This window comes from Rhinolophus sinicus, chromosome 2 (genome assembly GCF_057876585.1).
Source record: "Rhinolophus sinicus isolate RSI-liver-muscle chromosome 2, RSI-T2T, whole genome shotgun sequence".
In the NCBI taxonomy this organism is placed as follows: domain Eukaryota; kingdom Metazoa; phylum Chordata; class Mammalia; order Chiroptera; family Rhinolophidae; genus Rhinolophus; species Rhinolophus sinicus.
The window spans coordinates 83,414,765-83,435,849 of record NC_142502.1 but is presented as its reverse complement, the minus strand read 5'-3'; the positions used below and the strand labels follow the sequence as shown (position 1 = coordinate 83,435,849).

Sequence of the window (21,085 nt, the reverse complement as noted above, 5' to 3'; positions counted from 1 at the left end):
GACATATTATTGTGAAATCAATGAGTCAGAGAATAGACACAGTGGAACATAGAAGACACTATTCAGAATGCTCACTGTTGCTGTTGAAAATGATTTATGATTGTGATTAATTGCTTTTGAAATTTTGATCAAAATTGATCTGTCCAATTTTCTAGCACTGGCTCTGTATGTCAAATCTCACCTTGGAATTACATAAATCAATTTAGTCTAGACTTCTGTAAAAACTAGGGGGAGAAAGCTAGAAGTAATTTCTGAGTTGTCAGTGACAGATGGATGTTCTGATTTCATAGTTTTAGTAAAGAAAAGATCTTACCGTAGTTGTCATAGGCATCTTCACTTACTCCATGACCGTAGTCATAATATTCAGGCACACTGCAACAGATTTAGACAGCAGTCAATGTTACTGTAATCAAGAGGGAACAACCCAGAAACTCATATGGAATTTCAAAGCAAAGTGTGTGCTAAGGTAGTATCTCAAGAACCTCTAGGCAAAAAAATCCTAAAGAAGTAGTAAGAAAATAAAGGTTATCAAAAGGAGTGCTATGATTTTTGTCATGCCACCTCAGTACTTCTTTATCTCTAGCCTCCAATTTATTAACCAAATTTCCCCTAAAATACCAGTATAATGACTTCAAAATTTGTCAAGAGGAGAGTTATAAGAGGTCTATTTCCAAGAAAATAAGTGCTATGTAAGATGACATCTGGTCAATTGTCTATGGCTTTTAATGCTCTTACTTTAAGAAATATGCATCAATTTTATCTTCACTTTCAAACACTAAAATTATATTTATTCTCCTCTTTAGCCTTCCACAGTACATTCATGCACGTCTCAAATATATAAGCTATTTATTTTTAACAGTTTGCTAGATGCTTCCACATTTTAGTAACTGAGAAAGAGGTGTTCTTCCTCCATTTCTTATTCGAGTTACTTAAAATCTTCCCCCACTGCAATCGTCATCACTTTGTCCCACAGCAATAGTTTCTGCCTCTAAGACACCATTCCTATTAGCATCCAAGTATCTTCTATGTCTCCCATCCTCAAACACTCCTCCCTACCCCCGAAATCTCTTTCTAGCGACTGTCCTGACGGTCCGTTTCTCTGCTTCTTTACTGCAAAATTTCTTGAAAAGAGGCAACTCTTCTCACTCTTTTTCACAGTGTATCCTTCCATATACTTATGAAGAGATTCCAGTTAGGCTGTTTTCTCTACTGAAACAGCTTTTGTCAGTGTCTTGACATTTTCAAATTCAATGGTCAAGACTTGGTCCTCATTTTACTCTAGCACCATTTACCACAGTTGATCATTTCCTGCTCTTTCCAACACTTCAATTGCTTCTGCCGTGTTTCCCTGAAAATAAGACCTAGCCGGACAATCATCTTTAAATGCGTCTTTTGGAGCAAAAATTAATATAAGACCCGGTATTATATTATTATATTATATTATACCCAGTCTTATAGTAAAATAAGACCCAGTATTATATTATATTATATTATATTATATTATATTATATTATATTATATTATATTATATTATATTAATTATATTATTATAAAGACCCAATCTTATAGTAAAATAAGATTGGGTCTTATATTAATTTTTGTTCCAAAAGACGCATTAGAGCTGATTGTCCAGCTAGGTCTTATATTCGGGGAAACACAGGGAGATGGCCTCTCTTGGATCTCCTCAGATCATTCCATTTCCTCATGCTTCTCTACTGGTACCTCTTTACTTTTCCAGCCACTGAATCCTGAAGGCCACAGGGGCTCAGTTATTAGAATTTTTATCTTTTCTATTGATACTCTAGGCAATCTCATCTGATCCTATGGCTTTAATACCATCTCTGCTCTGATGACTTCCAAGTGATAGGCTCAGCCTTGGCGCCTCCCCTCTACTGTGGTCTCATAGATCCAGTTGCCTTCTCTACATTTCCATTTGGATGTAAAACGCAACATATCCAAATGTAAAATTTGATTTTCTTTCCAACTCAGACCTGCTGCTTTTGAATGCCTCCCATCTTTATAAAAGACAACACCTTAAATAGTGTTACTCATGCTGAAAACTGGAGACCTATCCTTTCTCTCACATCTAATCTTTAGTCCAACAGCAAATTTTGTCACTTCTACTTACAAAACATATCCAGAGTTTGAACATTTGTAAACATCTCCACAGCTATGACAGCGATTAAAGTTTCACCATCTCTCACTTAGCCAAATACAGTATCCTTCGAACTGGTCTCTGGGCTCTGCTTCCTCGGTTGCTATTTTCCACTTAGCAGTCAAAGTAATTCTTATAGAAGTAAATTAGACCATATTAGTTCTCTACTCAAAACCCATCAATAGCTTCCCATATAATTTTGGAAAAAAATTTAAAAAATCTTATTTTTGCCTACACACATTGGCCCCTAGTATTTCTTAGACCTCTAACCACTTTCTCCTTTACGCAGTCTGCTCAGGGCACTTTGCTGTTCCCTGAATATGACAAACAGATGCCTGTCTCAGCACCTTTTCATCTGCTATTCCCAGTACCTAGAATGTGCTTTCCCTAAATATTTAGTGGTCTCTTCTCTCATTCTTTTAGAACTCACTCCAATGTCATTTGTGAGAGGTTTCTCTCACTAATCTATACAAACTAGCATTCACTCATCCCTACCTTGCTTTGTTCATCTTAGTGCTTGTCAATCACCACTGTACATATCATATAACCAAACAAACGCACATTTCTTTATTTATTTATTGGCTGCTTCCCACTTCTAGAATGTAATAGCTCCCTGATATAGGACTTGATCTCTACTTTGTTCTCTTGCAGTCATGGTTTCAGGATGATTGGCTAGAACAATGTTTGGCACATAATAGCTGCTCAATAAATATTTATGGAATAAAGGACTGAATTATTCATAGGGAGACTAGACACTATTTTACATGAGAAGCCTAATGTAACCAAGTTATAATTTTTAAAATACTATAAAAAAGTGAAAATTATTTTAATTGAGCAAAGTATTTGGATAATGAATGCATTTTTTAAATCTTACTTAGGGATCTATAAATATTTGTGATACACTGTATTTCCCCTCAAATAAGCTCCTTCACTTAAAAATCCTCTGCCTAAATCTTAATTTATAAATTTACATATACATGAATTTAAACTTACAAATTATCTCAAGATTAGTAATTCCTTTTAAGTATATAGATGTGTGGCAAGGAAATGGCTTTATACCAAATACCAAATTATATAAGAGGTGAGGGTGGGCTATCAAAGCCAAAGGGTTAAGGTGGAAGGAAAGACAGAAAAGCCCAAAATTATGTGGTTGTCATTATCCCTCAAGGCAATTTTATAAGTCCAATTAAATGAAATACTTGAGATTTCATTGATAGTAAGGAAAGAAAAGCAGAAAAAAAAAATAAAAGTCTACATGTTAGAGATAAAAGAGAGAGACAGAGAATTTTGCCCATCTTTATCTTTCTAGGAGGCAATTGGTAATGCACGAATTCAATTCCTGTGTAAAATCGGGGGATGGGGGAGGGAGATTAACTGGCCCAGCCATCATTGCCCAGGATAAACTACCTAAGAAAAATGTACAGTGATATGTTCTTCTCCCCATCCTTCTAATGGCTCGAGATTGTAGAAGTCTCAGACCATGCTGGTGGCTGGATGCTCATCTCTTCTTTCACAGACTTATCTTATTAGAAATGATGCAACCCAATTGAGAACCCTGATGTATGTGTAACAAATTCCTGAAAGTTGTTACATTGATATCCTGGATGATCAAGAAGTGGCAGTCTCAAGAATATGATGTAACAAGCAGCATTCCCATTTATAGGGATGAAGAGAAAAATGAGGGCATTGACAGCAGCTTCTCCCTGCCTTCCTCATGGTCAATCATTTTCCTGAGAGTCAGCCTGATTATGTTTCCCAGGATGTGTTCTATGAAGACCAAACACTGTCTAATGGCATTACTATGTTTTCATTGGATTTCCTTTTAATTTGAATTGATGAAGATAAGAGAGGGAAAAAGAACAGTAGTGAGAAAAACCATGACAAAGAAGCTGCAGTTATTGTCTATCATAAATGATACATACACACCAAGATGAAATTTTACTTTCAGAACTCTAAACAGGGTAAAGTGGAACATACAAGATATTTGTAAGATAATAGATAATGCAAAATAATGGAAAAAATGGATAATAATCGTAATGGAGTCTTCCTGAGTCTATACTTTTGCTTATCCAACTATTACTTCTCACTTCTTCCATAGGAAGATATTTTACATGGACGGAAAATACACTCGTCCGCCACCCTTGCAGCTAGATGTGCCCTGTGACTAAGTCAGGAAATATGGGGCGTACACAGAAGGGAGAGTGGCAACCTTGAGGTCATTTCCAATTTAAGAAGAAGCTCCTCACCTTGGACTGGGGCACCACCACCTCCTCTATTGGTGGAATGCACTCAAAGTGATGATGTGGCATCTACCATGTAAATAAGGACAATGCCTTAGGAAGTCAGGACCGCAACATGGGAGGAACGTGCCTACTGATCACACTGGAACAGATTTACTCTATACTAACTGCTTACCTCAGGGACTATTATGAGAAAAAAAAAAGTATCTTGTTTGAGCCACTGGATTTTGCATCTCTGATACAACAATTGAGTCAAATACTGAAATCAATAATATGTACAAGGGCAGACTGCCCTTAAAATTCCAAAACATGTGGCATTGACTTAATGAGAGGGTGAAGAGTGCAACAAAAAAATACTGTAGGGTAGAAAGCTGATGACACTTGTTATGCCATTGCCAGTGAAAACATGGATGGCGGGCTATTGGCCTGTGTATACTTTGGCGCTACAGGAAAAAAAAAAAGCTGGACAAATCCTGTTAGTAATCTTTGCTGTTAATAATCCTTGCTGCTTTCAGAAAGATTTGTAAACGATATAAGCTTGAGTGAGAATGAGCCATTTTTCCAGAAGAAACAAAAGTGAACAGAAATTTGCTAAGGAAAATTATCTATACCTGATTCATGTTGTCACTTAAAATGGCAGAGGGTTCAGAAATTTGGGGCTTAACAGGATTTGAGAAATCAACTGTTTCTGTATTCCAGTAGCAAGGGATAATGAATGTTGCCCCTCACATCTTCCCATTAGACTTTGCTAACACATGTGAGCCACAGAACAATCCTCAGACCCCCAATCATGCACCTGAAGGGAGCATGATGTAAAACTGTCCTCAGTGAGGCTGTGCTCTACTTTACTTCACTCACATGTGGCCATGGATGAGCCCATTTTATCCATTAAGATAAGGTAGAACCTTCCAGTAAGTGGAGTGTAATTTCCCGAAAAGAGAACTGAGGTTGCCAGATGCACTAATCAAATATATGGTGATGGAAGGAGAACTGACTCTGGGTGGTAAACACACAATGGTATTTATAGATGATGTAATACAGAATTGTACACCTGAAATCTATGTAATTTCACTAACAATTGTCACGCCAATAAATTTAAAAAAAACAAAACATTTCAATGCTGCTGCTTAGGTGTCATTTAATCTCTGTTTGGAAGGATTTTGTAATTGTTATTTCCTATGGGTCCTTCAGTGCTTCCCAAAAGAAATTTCTATTGTAGTTATTATGTTCCTTTTCCACCCCTTTACATTGGGTATTTTTTATGGGGAAGAGGGGAGGAAAGAAAATATGTCTATTATTTTATAGATTGCCAGACACTTAAAAGTACCATATCAAGATCCATTGTAGAGGTCTGCATATTTCCCAGAGATTCTGTATTTTGAGCTGGTTGCAATAATTGAAACTGAACTTGGATTTTTCCCTGTGGGCAGAAGGTAGGTGTATCTTTGTTTGTTTAATGAAGAGTATACCACTCATATTTAGATGAGTAGAGGTTGGGCCATAGAAGACTTCTAGTGGTTCCCCTCTAAAATCCATTTGTGGGGTGGGGTCTTTGAGAAGTAATTAGATCATGAAGGTGATGCCCTCATGCATAGGATTAGTGTCCTTAAAAAAGCTCTCCTGCTCTCTTTCTACCATGTGACAATACAGAAGACAGCAGTCTGCAACGCAGAAAAGGGCTCTCATCAGAACCCCACCATGCTGGCACCCTGATCTGGGACTCCCAGCCTTCCAAACTGTAGGAAAGAAATTTCTGTTGTTTATAAGCCACCCAGCCTATGGTATTATGTTATAGCAGCCTGAACCAACTAAGACAAGTGGCAACAAACTAGCCTAGATTCCTGCATGTAATGGAGCAGAGCCCACCTACTTGCCCTAGTTTATAATGTGTGAGGAGATAAAACTTTCTCTTGTTTGGGCCATTAAATTGTGGCTCTCCTTATTATGGAAGCTTAGCCCATAGCCTAAATCATACAGTTGACAAAGTAATCCCTTGAGGATGAACAGGCACTCAGTTAAGGTTTGTTGCATGAGTAAATGATTGAGTAAAATAATTCAAAGAAAAGATCACTACATTTGAACATGAATAATCTTAGAATATTTTACTGTAAATATCTTTATAAAAGCTTGTGTATGTTTCAGAAGGGATGTCTACTTATAGTGACAGCAATGGAAACAGTAAAAAGGAAAAACAATCACTCATTTATTTTCTAACACGAGTGAAACCCAGATTAAAAGTTTAGAAATAATGTAACTGACAAATGCATGTGTGACTTTTATACCGTTAAATTATTTTCCAACATTAAAAACATATATGACTTGGCTAGAGAAAGAAGACTATGGTGTTGGCTCTATGCTTTTCATTTCATTATTTCAGAAAGCTATTAATATTACTATTTTATTACATCTATTTCATTCTCATGTTGTTTAATTATGTTAAATATGAGTAAAAGTGGATAAATGGATTCAGTATAAAAACAAGCAGCTTATTTAATTTTCAAATCATTATTATTTCATCTTATATTTTAGAAAATATAGCAATCTAGGTTACTAAACATACTACTACAATTATGCAGGTGTTAATTAAAACTATGACAATTAATGGGAATTTGGAACTCAATTACGCTGGTGGTTATAGCAGACATAATTACCCTAGGAACTGACACATACAATCAGCATATAATATGTTTATGGTGCATTGACTTATTAAATGATATCTAAATATTAATAAAATTCTATACAACATTTTGACCTTTGAACATCAAGACCTTAGATATTAATAAATATTTGAAAAAAATAATAAAAAAGCAGCAGGAAAAATACCAGGTTAATTTAATAATGGTCAAAGGTAAAAGAAGACAAAACAAATCAGAGATGAAAATTTCCAGGGTTAATTTGTTGTTGTTTTTGGTGGATAGAGGAGTATTTTACCCTAAATAGACTATGTTAGCAGTTTAATAAGATGATTAATTAAATGGAAATGAGCACAATATAAAAAAATTAGGATGATGTTTGGTTTCTAGGAAACCCAATACACCTTCACCATCATCATCAAACTATTCTTCCAAGCAAATTCTTGTGAGCCTGCCTGTGACATAATAACTCCTACATTTCTATAGTGCTTCACAATCTAGCCATTGGTGTTTATGTTCCTGTGGCAGGAGACACCACCATAATAGCAGAGCAGACTGGTTCAGAAGTCAATGAGACTAACCAGCTTGTAAAGGACAATTTTTAGACATCCCAATATTACAAATAGAGATACTGGCAGTAATATAAATGATAACGCTGCTTCGTACAATGCATTCATATAATCAAACAATTGAGACTCGTATAAGTGGGAAAACAAATGGAGGATGTAATTTAAAAAATCAACACTGTTTAATATTTCTGCTGTTTCCTTGGTAGGATATAAAAATTACCTGAGATACTTTAAAAAATTACAAATACACCACAGTTTGTTGGGACCCTCATAAGATTAAAGCTCCCACATTCATAATTTCCAGTTGCATTTGGTTTAGGCCATGTAGTCCTTCCTTTTAGCCTTTCCCTGATTCTTGACTAAGCTGAAGATTTGTATGATAATGGGACCAGATGAGAGTGAGTTTCAATTAAAGCTTTTTAAATTATTTTCTCCATGGAAGAAAAGTAAGAAATACAAAACAATATTGTAGAAGGGAAAAAGGAACTTGATCAAAATATAAATATGAAATATTTACAGCCATCTAACTAATTTTTGTACTTTAGTGGGTGCTCTTAAAATTTGTTCTCTTAAGCATTTATGCTAAAACCTTGTTATATTGTGCATTTACATTGCATTTCCAGAAATATCTGTCAAGTAAAGATTAATTTTCAGCCCAACTCCCATCCTCAAATTACAAATTGGTAGCTCCTTTATTTTATATCCATTTATATGATGATCAAATCTTTATGGTAAATTCCATAAAGCACCATAAAAGTGCTACTTACTAAGCTGTAAACCTAGTGTGTAGATTAATGAGTGCAACAAACAGGTACATGTATCCATTTTTACCAGCAGCCACAACCTCAGAATCATTCAGGGCATTAAACTCACATTGCTGGGATGGAGAAATGGGAGACTTCACCAACTAGCTCAAGGCTCCCCAGCTTTCTTCCACATCATTTTACTGTCCTGTTATCTGCTAGTCCTGTTATCCCTGGGTCTTCCCTTGGGGGGCATCTGTTATTTCCAGCACTAAGGATGAAGTTTACCAACAAATGATCAACCTTATTATTATGGTGGAAAATAGGACCTATTTGCAAATAGTGTGTTTTTTTTTTAATGATTTTCTTTTGTCTAGCCCTTCTAGAAGAAATCCTATCTTCCCACAGAAACTAACTGCATCTATCTCTCCTCACTCACCTATTACACATTCTTTCACTTCCTTTATTCCTGGCTATGCAAAGTAACAGTATAATAACCACAAAACAAAAGCAAAAAAATTCTAACAGCTACATATAGACATATCGTCTATTTTGTAAAACATTAAAAATCAAACAGGTGGAAATGAAAAAGGCCTCATGGAAATTACAAGCTAGCAGAAAAGCCATTCAACAAGTGATAAGGCATGATTCATTCATTATCATTATTATTATTTTCATTCATCAAATGATAACACCATGAAAAAGAGGAACAATTAATTCCCAGGGTAAATGGAGTGAAGGAGACTTACAGGCAGGGGTCAGAGGCAAGAAAAGGCACGGCCTTGGCAACTACTCCTCTAGGACGGCCAGGGGGTTAGCATGAGGGAGAAGGAGGCGCAAATCAACACTGTATCTTGAGAAAGACACAGGGGCCACATCTGCAAGGATCTTGTCTTAGTCCTGGTAAGGAGTTTGTATTTTATCTTAGAGGCAGTGAAGACAATGAAGGATTTAAGAAGGGGACAGACATGACTACATTTTGCCTTAAACAAATCCCCCAATTGGTGGTATCTTTCTTTTTTGTTACAGTATCATCAGCACCTGGCAGAGCATCAACCACATAGTAGGTACTCAATAAATATTTATTGGATAAATTAATGGATACGTACATGTGTGTAGAATGAATATTTCCCTCCATAATTGCTGTCTCCCTTGTGTTTTTGCATTTCTATTTCCTTTATATCCATGTGCTTGGGCTTTTTTCTTAAAATAAAACATATATAAGAGAATTTGCGTATTAGGATAAATTACTTGTGAACATAACTCCTAAGTATTTCATTTCATTAGATGCTACATTCAGGATCTGCAGTTTAAACCGCTAAATGTCTTTCCCCTCCCCCCACCCCCGAACCACCACCACCACCATAACAACTTGGCAGAGATTAAAAGGCAACACAAAAAGAGGATGATTCTGGTTAACATCAATTAGCAATTCAAAAATATATTTTTGACGATTTGGTGGATATTGAAAGGAATACATAAATTAACTCTGATGTTTTGGAGGACCAAACAAATGTGTGAATTATAAAGAAGCATGATTTGCTTAATTCTCTTTTTGCTATTGTTTTAATAACGTCTGCAGTGACAGACTCTACATTTATTCAATGTTACTTCCATATTGATTTGAAAATTCTCTCTTTCTCCACCACTTCTTTTTTTTTTTTCTCCCAATTTTTTTTAAATTAAATTTATTGGGGTGACAATTGTTAGTAAAATTACATAAATTTCAGGTATACAATTCTATATTACATCATCTATAAATCCCATTGTGTGTTCATCACCCAGAGTCAGTTGTCCTTCCATCAAGATATATTTGATCCCCCTTACCTTCATCTCACCCCCCCCACCCCCACCCCCCTTACCCTCTGGTAACCACTAAACTATTGTCTGTGTCTATGAGTTTCTGTTTCTCATTTGTTTGTCTTGTTCTTTTGTTGTTTTTGGTTTATATACCACATATCAGTGAAATCACATGGTTCTCTGCTTTTTCTGTATGACTTATTTCGCTCAGCATTACACTCTCAAGATCCATCCATGTTGTCACAAATGTTCCTATATCATCTTTTCTTACTGCCGAATAGTATTCCATTGTGTATATATACCACAACTTCTTTATCCATTCATCTATCGAAGGACATTTTGGTTGTTTCCATGTCTTGGCCACCGTAAACAAAGCTGCAATGAACATTGGAGCACACGTGTCTTTATGTATAAATGTTTTCAAATTTTTTGGGTAGATACCCAGGAGAGGGATTGCTGGGTCATGTGGCAATTCTATTTGTAATTTTTTGAGGAACCTCCACACTGCCTTCCATAATGGCTGCACCAGTCTGCATTCCCACCAACAGTGCATTGAGGGTTCCTTTTTCTCCACAGCCTCTCCAACACTTGTTACTATTTGTCTTGTTGATGATAGCCATTCTGACTGGGGTGAGGTGACATCTCATTGTGGTTTTTCTTTGCATTTCTCTGATGATTAGTGATGTTGAGCATTTTTTCATATGTCTATTTGCCATTTGAATGTCCTCTTTGGAGAAATGTCTCTTCAAGTCCTCTGCCCATTTTTCAATGGGGTTGTTTGTTTTTTTGTTGTTGAGTTGCATGAGTTCCTTGTGTATTCTGGATATTAGGCCCTTATAGGAGGCACTGTTTGCAAAAATCTTCTCCCATTCAGTTGGTTGCCTCTTTATTTTGTCGATGGTTTCTTTTGCTGTGCAGAAGCTTTTAAGTTTCATATAGTCCCATTCGTTTATTTTAGCTTTTACTTCCATTGCCTTTGGAGTCAAATTCATAAAATGCTCTTTGAACCCAAGGTCCATAAGTTTAATACCTATGTTTTCTTGTATGCAGTTTATTGTGTCAGGTCTTATGCTTAAGTCTTTGATCCATTTTGAATTAACTTTGGTACATGGTGACAAATAGCAGTCCAGTTTCATTCTTTTGCACGTGGCTATCCAATTCTCCCAGCACCATTTATTGAAGAGGCTGTCTTTGCTCCATTGTATGTTTTTAGCTTCTTTGTCAAAAATTATCTGTCCATATTGATGTGGTTTTATTTCTGGGTTCTCAATTCTATTCCATTGGTCTATGTGTCTGCTTTTCTGCCAATACCATGCTGTTTTGATTATTGTAGCCCTGTAGTACAAGCCAAAGTCAGGAAGTGTGATACCTCCATTAATGTTCTTTTTTCTTAAGATTGCTTTGACTATTCGGGGTCTTTTGTGGTTCCAAACAAATCTGATGATTTTTTGTTCTGTTTCTTTAAAAAATGCCATTGGGATTTTGATGGGGATTGCCTTAAATCTGTATATTGCTTTGAGTAATATGCCATTTTAACTATGTTGATTCTTCCAATCCATGAGCACGGAATTTCTTTCCATTTCTTTGTATCTTCTTCAATTTCTTTCAAAAATGTCTTATAGTTTTCAGCATATAGATCTTGCACGTCCTTGGTTAAGTTTATTCCTAGGTATTTTATTCTTTTTGCTGCAATTGCAGAAGGAATTATTTTTTGTATTTCTTTTTCTGAAATTTCATTGTTAGTATATAGGAAGGCAATGGACTTTTGTACGTTGATTTTGTAGCCAGCAACTTTACGGTATTCGTTGATTGTTTCCAATAGCTTTTTGGTGGAGTCTTTAGGGTTTTCTATATATAGCATCATGTCATCTGCAAAGAGTGATAATTTAACTTCTTCATTCCCACTTTGGATGCCTTTTATTTCTTTCTCTTGCCTGATAGCTCTGGCAAGGACTTCCAACACGATGTTGAAAAGCAGAGGTGATAGGGGACAGCCCTGTCGTGTTCCTGAACGTAGAGCAAATGGCTTCAGTTTTTCACCATTAATTATGAGATTAGCAGAGGGCTTGTCATATATGGCCTTTATTATGTTAAGGTATTTTCCTTCTATACCTATTTTATTAAGTGTTTTAATCATAAATGGATGTTGTATCTTGTCAAATGCTTTTCCTGCATCAATTGATATAATCATATGATTTGTGTCCTTTATTTTGTTTATGTGATGTATCACATTGATGGATTTTCGTATGTTGAACCATCCTTGTGCCCCGGGGATGAACCACACTTGGTCGTGATGAATAATCTTTTTAATGCATTGTTGTATTCGATTTGCTAGAATTTTGTTTAGGATTTTTGCATCGGTATTCATCAGAGATATTGGTCTGTAGTTTTCTTTTTCTGTGCTGTCCTTACCAGGTTTTGGTATCAGGGTAATGTTGGTGTCATAAAATGAGTCAGGGAGTACTGTCACTTCTTCAATTTTTTGGAACAGTTTGAGCAGGATTGGTATTAGATCCTCTTTGAAGGTTTGGTAGAATTCACTAGTGAAGCCATCTGGTCCCGGACTTTTGCTTTTGGGAAGGTTTTGGATGACTGATTCAATTTCGTTACTGGTGATCAATCTGTTTAGATTTTCCAGTTCTTCATGGTTCAACCTTGGAAGGCTATATGTTTCTAAGAACTTGTCCATTTCTTCTAGGTTGTTCAATTTGGTGGCATATAGTCCTTCATAGTATTCTTGGATGATCCTTTGTATTTCTGTGGTGTCCGTGATAACTTCCCCTTTTTCGTTTCTGATTTTGTTAATTAGTATCTTCTCTCTTTTTAACTTAGTAAGTCTAGCCAAGGGTTTGTCAATTTTGTTAATCTTTTCAAAGAATCAGCTCTTTGTCACATTAATTTTTTCTATTGTTTTTTGTTCTCTATTGCATTTAGTTCTGCTCTAATTTTTGTTATTTCCTTTCTTCTGCTGACCTTGGGTTTTACTTGTTCTTCTTTTTCTAGTTCTTTAAGGTGTAACATGAGGTTATTTATTTGGGATATTTCTTGTTTCTTGAGATAGGCCTGTAATGAGATAAATTTCCCTCTTAAAACTGCTTTCGCTGCATCCCAAAAATTTTGGTAGGACGTATTTTCATTGTCATTTGTTTCTATGTATCTTTTGATCTCTCCTCTAACTTTTTCTTTGACCCAGTCGTTCTTTAAAAGTATGTTGTTTAATTTCCATGTATTTGTGTTTTTCCCCTGCTTTCTTTTTGCAGTTGATATCCAATTTCAAAGCCTTGTGATCAGAGAATATGTATTGGTATCACATCAGATTGGTATGATTTCAATCTTCTTAAATTTGTTGAAACTGATTTTATCTCCCAATATATGGTCTATCCTTGAGAACGTTACATGTACACTGGAAAAGAATGTATAGTCTGATGTTTTAGGATGAAGTGCTCTATAAATGTCAATTATGTTGATTTCATCGAATGCGTCATTTAGGGCTGCTATTTCGTTATTTATTTTCTGTTTGGATGATCTATCCATAGCTGTCAATGATGTATTTAAGTCCCCTAGTATAATTGGTTTTGGTCAATTTTTCCCTTTAGTTCTGTTAGTAGTTGCTTGGTATATTTCGGTGCTCCCTGATTGGGGGCATAAATATTGATGACTGTTATGTCTTCTTGTTGTACAACCCCTTCACCTATATGAAATGTCCATCTTTGTCTCTTGTTATCTTTTTCACCTTGAAGTCTGTTTCATCTGATATCATTATGGCTACACCTGATTTTCTCTGGGTACCATTTGCTTGGAGTGTCAATTTCCACCCTTTCACTTTGAGTCTATGCTTGTCCTTGTAGCTGAGATGTGTCTCTTTGAGACAGCATATGGTTGGGTTTAGTTTTTTGATCCAATCTGCTACTCTGTGCCTTTTTATTGGTGAGTTCAGTCCATTTACATTTAGGGTGATTATTGATATGTGAGGATTTCCTGTCATTGTATCTTTAGTTTTCTGGTAAGGCTGTGTCTCCATTGTTTCTTTGCCTTTTTGTTGTTGTCTATTATTTCTGTGTGGTGGTATTGTATGATGTTTCCCTCTGTTTCTTCTTTTATTACAGTATATATTTCAGTTCTGGATTTTTTTTGAGTGGTTACCCTTAAGTTTATGTAAAAGAAAGTTTGATATTTAGAGTATTCCATTTTGTTCAGCACACTTACTTTCTCCATTCCCATATTCCGGTTCAGGCCTTTACTCTCCCCCTTTTTGAGTTTTGGTTGCCACAAATTTTCTCTGTTGATGGTGGTCGAATAGCCTCCTTTAGTATTTCTTGTAGTGCAGGTCGTGAATTAGAAAATTCCTTTAGCTTCTGTATGTCTGGAAAGGTCTTTATTCCTCCTTCATATCTAAAGGATATCTTTGCTGGATATATTAATCTTGGCTCACAATTTCTCTCTTTCAATAGTTTGAATATTTGGTTCCACTCCCTCCTGGCTTGTAGAGTTTCTGCTGAAAAATCTGATGATAATCTAATGGGCTTTCCTTTGTAGGTTGCCGTCTTCTTTTCCCTGGCTGCCTTGAGGATTCTTTCTTTGCCGTTGATTTTAGACAGCTTCAATACAGTGTGCCTTGAAGAAGGCCTGTTAAGATTGAGGTAATTAGGTGTTCTACTTGCTTCTTGGATTCAAGGATCCAGTTCTGTCCACAAGTTTGGGAACTTCTCATCGACAATTTGTTTGAATATATTCTCTGTTCTCTTCTCTCTTTCTTCTCCTTCTGGTATGCCCATTATTCTTATATTGCTCTTTCTGATGGAGTCAGAAAGTTCTTGTAGAGTTCTTTCATTTCTTTTAAGTCTCAAGTCTCTTTCTTCTTCCATCTGTGCAATTTCCAGGTTTCTATCTTCGATGTCACTGATTCTTTCCTCCATCTGGTCAAGTCTACTACCTAAGCTGGTTATTTCATTCTTGATTTCTTCTATTGAGTTCTTGATCTCCAGAAATTCTATTTGGTTCTTTTTTAAAATTTCAATCTCTTTCGTAAAATGATCATGCTGTTCTTTGATTGTGTTTCTGAGTTCATTTAACTGTCTATCTGTGTTTTCTTGTATCTCGTTGAGTTTTTTCAGAACTGCAATCTTGAATTCTCTGTCATTTAAGTCACATATTTCTGTATCTTTAAGTGCCTTTTCTGGAGATTTTTCACTTTCTTTCTGAGCTGTCTTGTTGCCTTGGTTATTCTTGGTGATTACTGGTTTACTATTTCTCTTCCTAGACATCTACAGGAGTGGCTTCTGTAACAGGTTGATAGGAAGCGGTGTTTTTGTTTTCCAGTACTTGTTTGTAGAATGTTTTATTTTTTCTCCAACTGCAGCTTATTTTTCTTCTCCCACACGGTAGTGCTATGGTTTCTCTGCACTATTCCAGCTTCTCACACAATGGGGGGATTCCCTGGAAGACGGGCTTCTCCTCTGTTAATAGTTCATGTAGGTCACAGGGCGCAGTGTCCCGGTGGGTATGCAGAAAGCTTTTGATGTTCCAAAGCTCTTCCAGCTCCAGAGTCAGAGCCCTTATGTTTTAGCAGTTCTGTTTACTCTTGCAGGGATCCGCCCAGATAGGTGGGGACAGGGGCGGGGTGAGATGTGAAAAGTGGCCCAGAGCAATGGTGGCGACCACCACCACAGCCGGTCCTGCTTCCGCAGCTCCCTCCCCTTTGCCGGAACTAGTAGGGCTGTGAATTTTTGTCTGTGGCCCGAAGTTCTCAGAACAGCAAATATTCTGTTCTTTTGCTCTGACACTGCTACTGTTTCGCTTCTAGCACCGGGCAGGTGGGGGCGGGGCGAGCTCTGGGAGGGGAGGGAGGGGGCGGCTAGTCTCAGTGCCTAAGGCTCCGTTCTCTGCTCGGCAGTGCGGGCTTAAACCACCGTTTTCAGCCTTTTTCCCTCAGTCTTTTCTCCGAGGTCTCTGCCGTGAGCATTGGGTTCAGCCGTGTTATATGCTGCCCCCTGAGCCCTGTGGGCCATAAGCGGAGCCCTAAGCAGTCCCAGTTCTTCCCTCTCCCGCAGCTGCGGTAGTTCCGGGAAGCAGCGAGCTCGGAGCACTGAGCGAGGTCTGCGTCCTGCGCCCGCGCGGCTCCGTCTCCGCGCACTTCTCCCTTTCCTCCTCCCCCCACTCGTGCGAATCTCCCACCTGTAGGTGATTTCGGTAGCGGGCCTCTTCGTCTTGCCTGTCTGCTGTGCAGGGAGTCCTTTGTGGAGTTTTTGTTGTTCGATTCATTGTAAATTCCAGGGGAGCTTTACAGAGGCTCACCTCATGCCGCCATTTTTCTGGAAATTCTCCACTACTTCTATGACCCGATTTTTAGAATTGAAAAATTTTAAATAGGAAGGGACGTTAAACAAGAAATTAACCATTGGTCTCTTTGAATTCTTCTCCTCTCTCCTCACAGGATCAATAATAGCTATAATAACCATAAAGACATATATCTAATACATTTCTAGCACTTAATATTTCAAAAGACTGCAAAGAGCTTCACATACTATGTCTTATTTAATTACCACAACAATTTTTGAGTTGGTATTAGGCAAAGTACTGAAGAGAAAACCTGTTTAGCTGATTAAGTTACTCGTCCTAAGCTACCCAGCCCTTCAGTGGTGAATCTGGGATCTGAACATTTGTGTATCTGATGAGAGAACTCACCGGGACAATTTATAATTCATGTAGACCATTACATGTATTCAAACAATCGTTCTCAACTTTATCTGCATATACCAGACAAAAATATGGGAAAGGATTTACTTAAAGTGAGTATGATCTTGGGCTAACTGTGATTAGAAAGATCAGATGAGCTGTGAGCTCCCCTCTAGGTTTACCTCTGCTCTTTCTCAGAAAAATCCAGCTTCCATAAAGAACAAGGGCCTGACAAAAGCATACACAATTCTCAACACCCTCTCATTCCCTCCTGAATTATTTCTTGCTCTAGGAAGACTTCTCAGATCCTAAATAACCCTATAATGTGTTCTGACAATGCCATGTACTTCCGACATACAGCATTGTTACTGTTGCAATGTCACCTGTCTTCCCAATTAAAATATGATTTCTATGAGGTCAGGTCTATTTGGATTATCATTTTATTTACAGGTAGTAACCTAGTGTGTGACACATAGGAGATGCTCAAGATTTATTGACTAAATGAGTTAACTGAAGTCTTGGAATTGATGAGCTTTGTATTCATTCCAATTCTAAACAGCTACCTTCGAACCTGAAGACATCATCCAACAACCTATTGCATTGATTACCGTATATCCTCTGTGTACTCTCCTCTGGATTCCTTTTCCTATTTTGAGTCCTAATGCTGTCTTATTCCACTGAGCCGTTAGCATTCAGTTCTATTTGGAATGAGCGCTCCAATTTCCTTTACCAATTTCCTCGCTCCTTCTACAACTTCACTTCAATTAGAGTCAACTTTGTAATGATATATAAGAAATGGAGTCAATCCTCTAACTATATATAAGAAATGTGTGGGAGGTCTAAAGGTTTTGATATGTTTGTATCAGGAAAAGTAGATTTGGTATTTACTTTAAAAGCTTCCAGTTGACAGAATGAAATATGTTTTTCAACTACAAAATAATAGGAAATGAGCCGGGGGAATTAGACAAGATGCCTTGAAACTATGGTAGTCTGAGCTTTGGGCTTTAAAGTATGGAAATTTTAAGTTTACTTTTCTCCTTTTCAACCTCTTCTGGGACTGACAGCGAAAGCTTTGCCTTCTATTTACCCAGAAAATTGAGACAACATGAAATTAAAAAAAATGTTTATTGAGTACCATTCTGGGGATACAAAGAGGAAAAGATACATTACATATTTATTTAAAATTTTGTTTTAATTTTATTTATCCTACCCCCTTCACCTCTGGCAACCACCAACCCGTTCTCTGTGTCTATAAGCTTTCTTTTTTTTTTATATATATATTTCACATATAAGAGAGATCATGCAGTATTTCTTTCTCTGTCTGATGTATTTTATTAAGCATAATGGCCTCACGGTGCATTTATGTTATTGCGAATGATATATATATATATATATATATATATATATATATATATATATATATATATATATATTGTCGGAGCCTGCCGACGAGACGAACGGTTCCTGAAGTGGGGAGTGAGGATTGAGAAAAAAATAGACAAGAGACAAAGATGGGATCGGGAGGGCGAGCAGTTCTAATTAGACTGCTGCGCCTACTTTATTTTTCAGCTTTCTTTTATACACACAAAAACAAGAAGGTTACATAAAGCGGCTGAGGCAGCAAGTACAGATTAGTTATGTTTTCTCAAAGTTTGGCCCTGACTGTTCTTAGACCTTCAGATATTTTCCCATTCCCAGGGTAGCAGGTGTCTGTTTGTTCTTTATGCTTATCGGAGTTCCCCTTAGCGATCCTCCCAAACTCTGCTTGAAGTTACATTTTCTTAACCCTTAATGCTCCGGCTCCCTACAATATATGATACATCTTCTTTATCCATTTATTCATCGATGGACACTTAGGTAGTTTCCATATCTTGGATAATTGTATTATAAATAATACTGCAATGAATATGGGGATGGTGCATATATTTCTTGAATTAACTTTTTGCTTTGTTTTCTTTGGATAAATACCTAGGAGTGGAATTATAGGTTATTATGATAATTTTATCTTTAATTTTTTGAGGAACCTCCATACTGTTTTCCATAGTGGCTGCACCAATCTACATTCCCACCAATAGTGCACAAGGATTCCCTTTTCTCCATACCCCTGCCAACACTTGTTATTCCTTGTGTTTTTGATAATAACCATTCTAACAGGTATGAAGTGATACTTATTGTGGTTTTGATTTGTGTTTCCTAGATGATTAATGATGTAGCACATCTTTTCATGTACCTTTTGGCCATCTGTATGCCTTCTTTGGAAAGATGTCTACTTAGATGTTCTGTCCATTTTCCAATTGAATTGTTTGTGTTTTTTGCAATTGAGTTGTATGAGTTCTTCATAAATTTTCAGCCTATCAGATATATGATTTACAAATATTTTATCTGATTCAGTAGGTTGCATTTTTACTTTGTTGATGGGTTCCTTTGCTCTGCAGAAGCTTTTTAGTATGGTACATTTCTACTTGTTTGTTGTTGCTTTTTTTGCTTTTGCTTTTGGTGTCGGTTTCAAAAACTCAATGCCAATACCTATGCCAAGGATTTTACCGCCTATGTTTTCTTTTAGGAATTCTATGGTTTCTTCTAGGAATTCCATGGTTTCAGGTCTTACATTCCAGTCTTTAATGCATTTTGAGTTAATCTTTGTTATGGTGTAAGATAGTCGTTTGGTTTCATTCTTTTGCATGTGGATGTACAGTTTTACCAGTTATATTTATTGAAGAGATTGTCCTTTCCCCAGTGCATATTGTTGGCTCCTTTGTCATAACTTAATTCACCACATACTAATAAGTTTATTTCTGGGATCTCTATTCTATTATTGATTGATGTGGGTTTTTTATTTGTTTGTTTGTTTTTTGACAATACTGTACTGTTTTGATTATTATAGTTTTGTAATAGTTTGAAATCAGGCAGTATGATTCCTTCAGCTTTGTTCTTCTTTCTCAAGATTGCTTTGGCTATTCAAGTTTTGTTTGTTTTGTTTTGTTTTGTGGTTCCATAGAAACAGGATTATTTGTTCTATTTCTTTGAAAAATGCCATTGGCATTTTGACAGGTATTGCACTGAAGCTGTATATTGCTTTGGGTAGTATGGACATTTTAATAATATTGATTCTTCCAATCCCAGAGCATGGAATATCTTTCCATTTTTTTGTGTGTCTTCTTCAATTTCTTTCATTAACATCTTATAGTTTTCAATATACAAATATTTTACCTCATTGGTTAAATTTACTCCTAGGCAGTTTATTCTTTTTGGTCCAATTGTAAATTGGATTGTTTCTCTTTCTGATAGTTTATTATTACTGCATAGAAATGCAACACATTTGTGTGCATTGATATTGTGTCCTGGAACTTAACTGATTTTTTTTTTACTTTTAACAGTTTTTTTTTTTTTTTTTTGATGGAGTCTGTAGAGTTTCCTATATATAATATCATGTCATCTGCAAATAGTGACAGTTTTACATCTTTCTTTCCAATTTGGATACCTTTCATTTCTTTTTCTTGCCTAACTGCTCTGCCTAGGACTTCCAATACCATCTTGAATAAAAGTGGCAAGAGTGGGCATCCTTGTCACATTCCTGGTCTTTGAGTATGATGTTAGCTGTGGGTTAGCCTTTATCAAGTTGAGGTAAGTTCCTTCTATATCCACATTGTTGAGAGTTTTTATCATAAAAGGATGTTAGATTTTGTCAATTTTTTTTTCTGCACCTATGATTGGGGTGATCATATGATTTTTATCCTTCATGTTGTTAATGTGGTGCATCACATTGACTGATTTGAGGATGTTCAACCATCCTTGTATCCATGGAGTAAATCCAACTTTACCATGGTGGGACATCCTTTTAATGTATTGTTGAAATTGATTTACTGATATTTTGTTGAGGATTTTTGTGCTATATTCATCAACAATATTGGCCAGTAATATGTCTTGTTTTGGCATCAGGGTAATGCTAGCCTCATAAAATGAGTTTGGAAGAGTTGAGGTTCCTCTTCCTCTATTTTGTGGAAGAGGACTGGTAATAATTTTTCTTTGAATCTTTTGTAGAATTCACCAGTGAAGCAATCTGTTCATGGACTTTTTTTGTTGAGAGGCTTTTGATTACTGATTCAATCTTTTTACAAGTAATCTATTATTTAGACATGTTAAAATGATAAATATTAGTGTTGCAAGGAAGTATGAATAGATTAATATTGTGAATATTTTCAAATTACTTGCTCTCCATTTATCCAACAAAATCTATTGACAACTTATTATGTGCCAGACATTATTCTAA

The 21,085-nt window shown here is 36.4% G+C and overlaps 1 long non-coding RNA gene across 23 annotated transcripts in view; it reads right to left on the bottom strand.

Moving 5' to 3' along the window:
- The window catches only part of LOC148758807 (uncharacterized), a 210,858-nt gene that overhangs the window by 55,861 nt on the left and 133,912 nt on the right, over positions 1-21,085 (bottom strand). For 17 of the 23 annotated variants that reach the window (XR_016020292.1, XR_016020295.1, XR_016020293.1 and 14 more), the window contains one exon: positions 314-372. The exons of 4 other annotated variants lie outside the window; for them this stretch is intronic. This is a non-coding gene — a long non-coding RNA (uncharacterized LOC148758807). Of the gene's footprint in view, positions 1-313; positions 373-9,449; positions 9,547-21,085 lie in introns of those variants that run through there. 2 more of the 23 variants (XR_016020283.1, XR_016020286.1) reach the window with 1 other exon arrangement.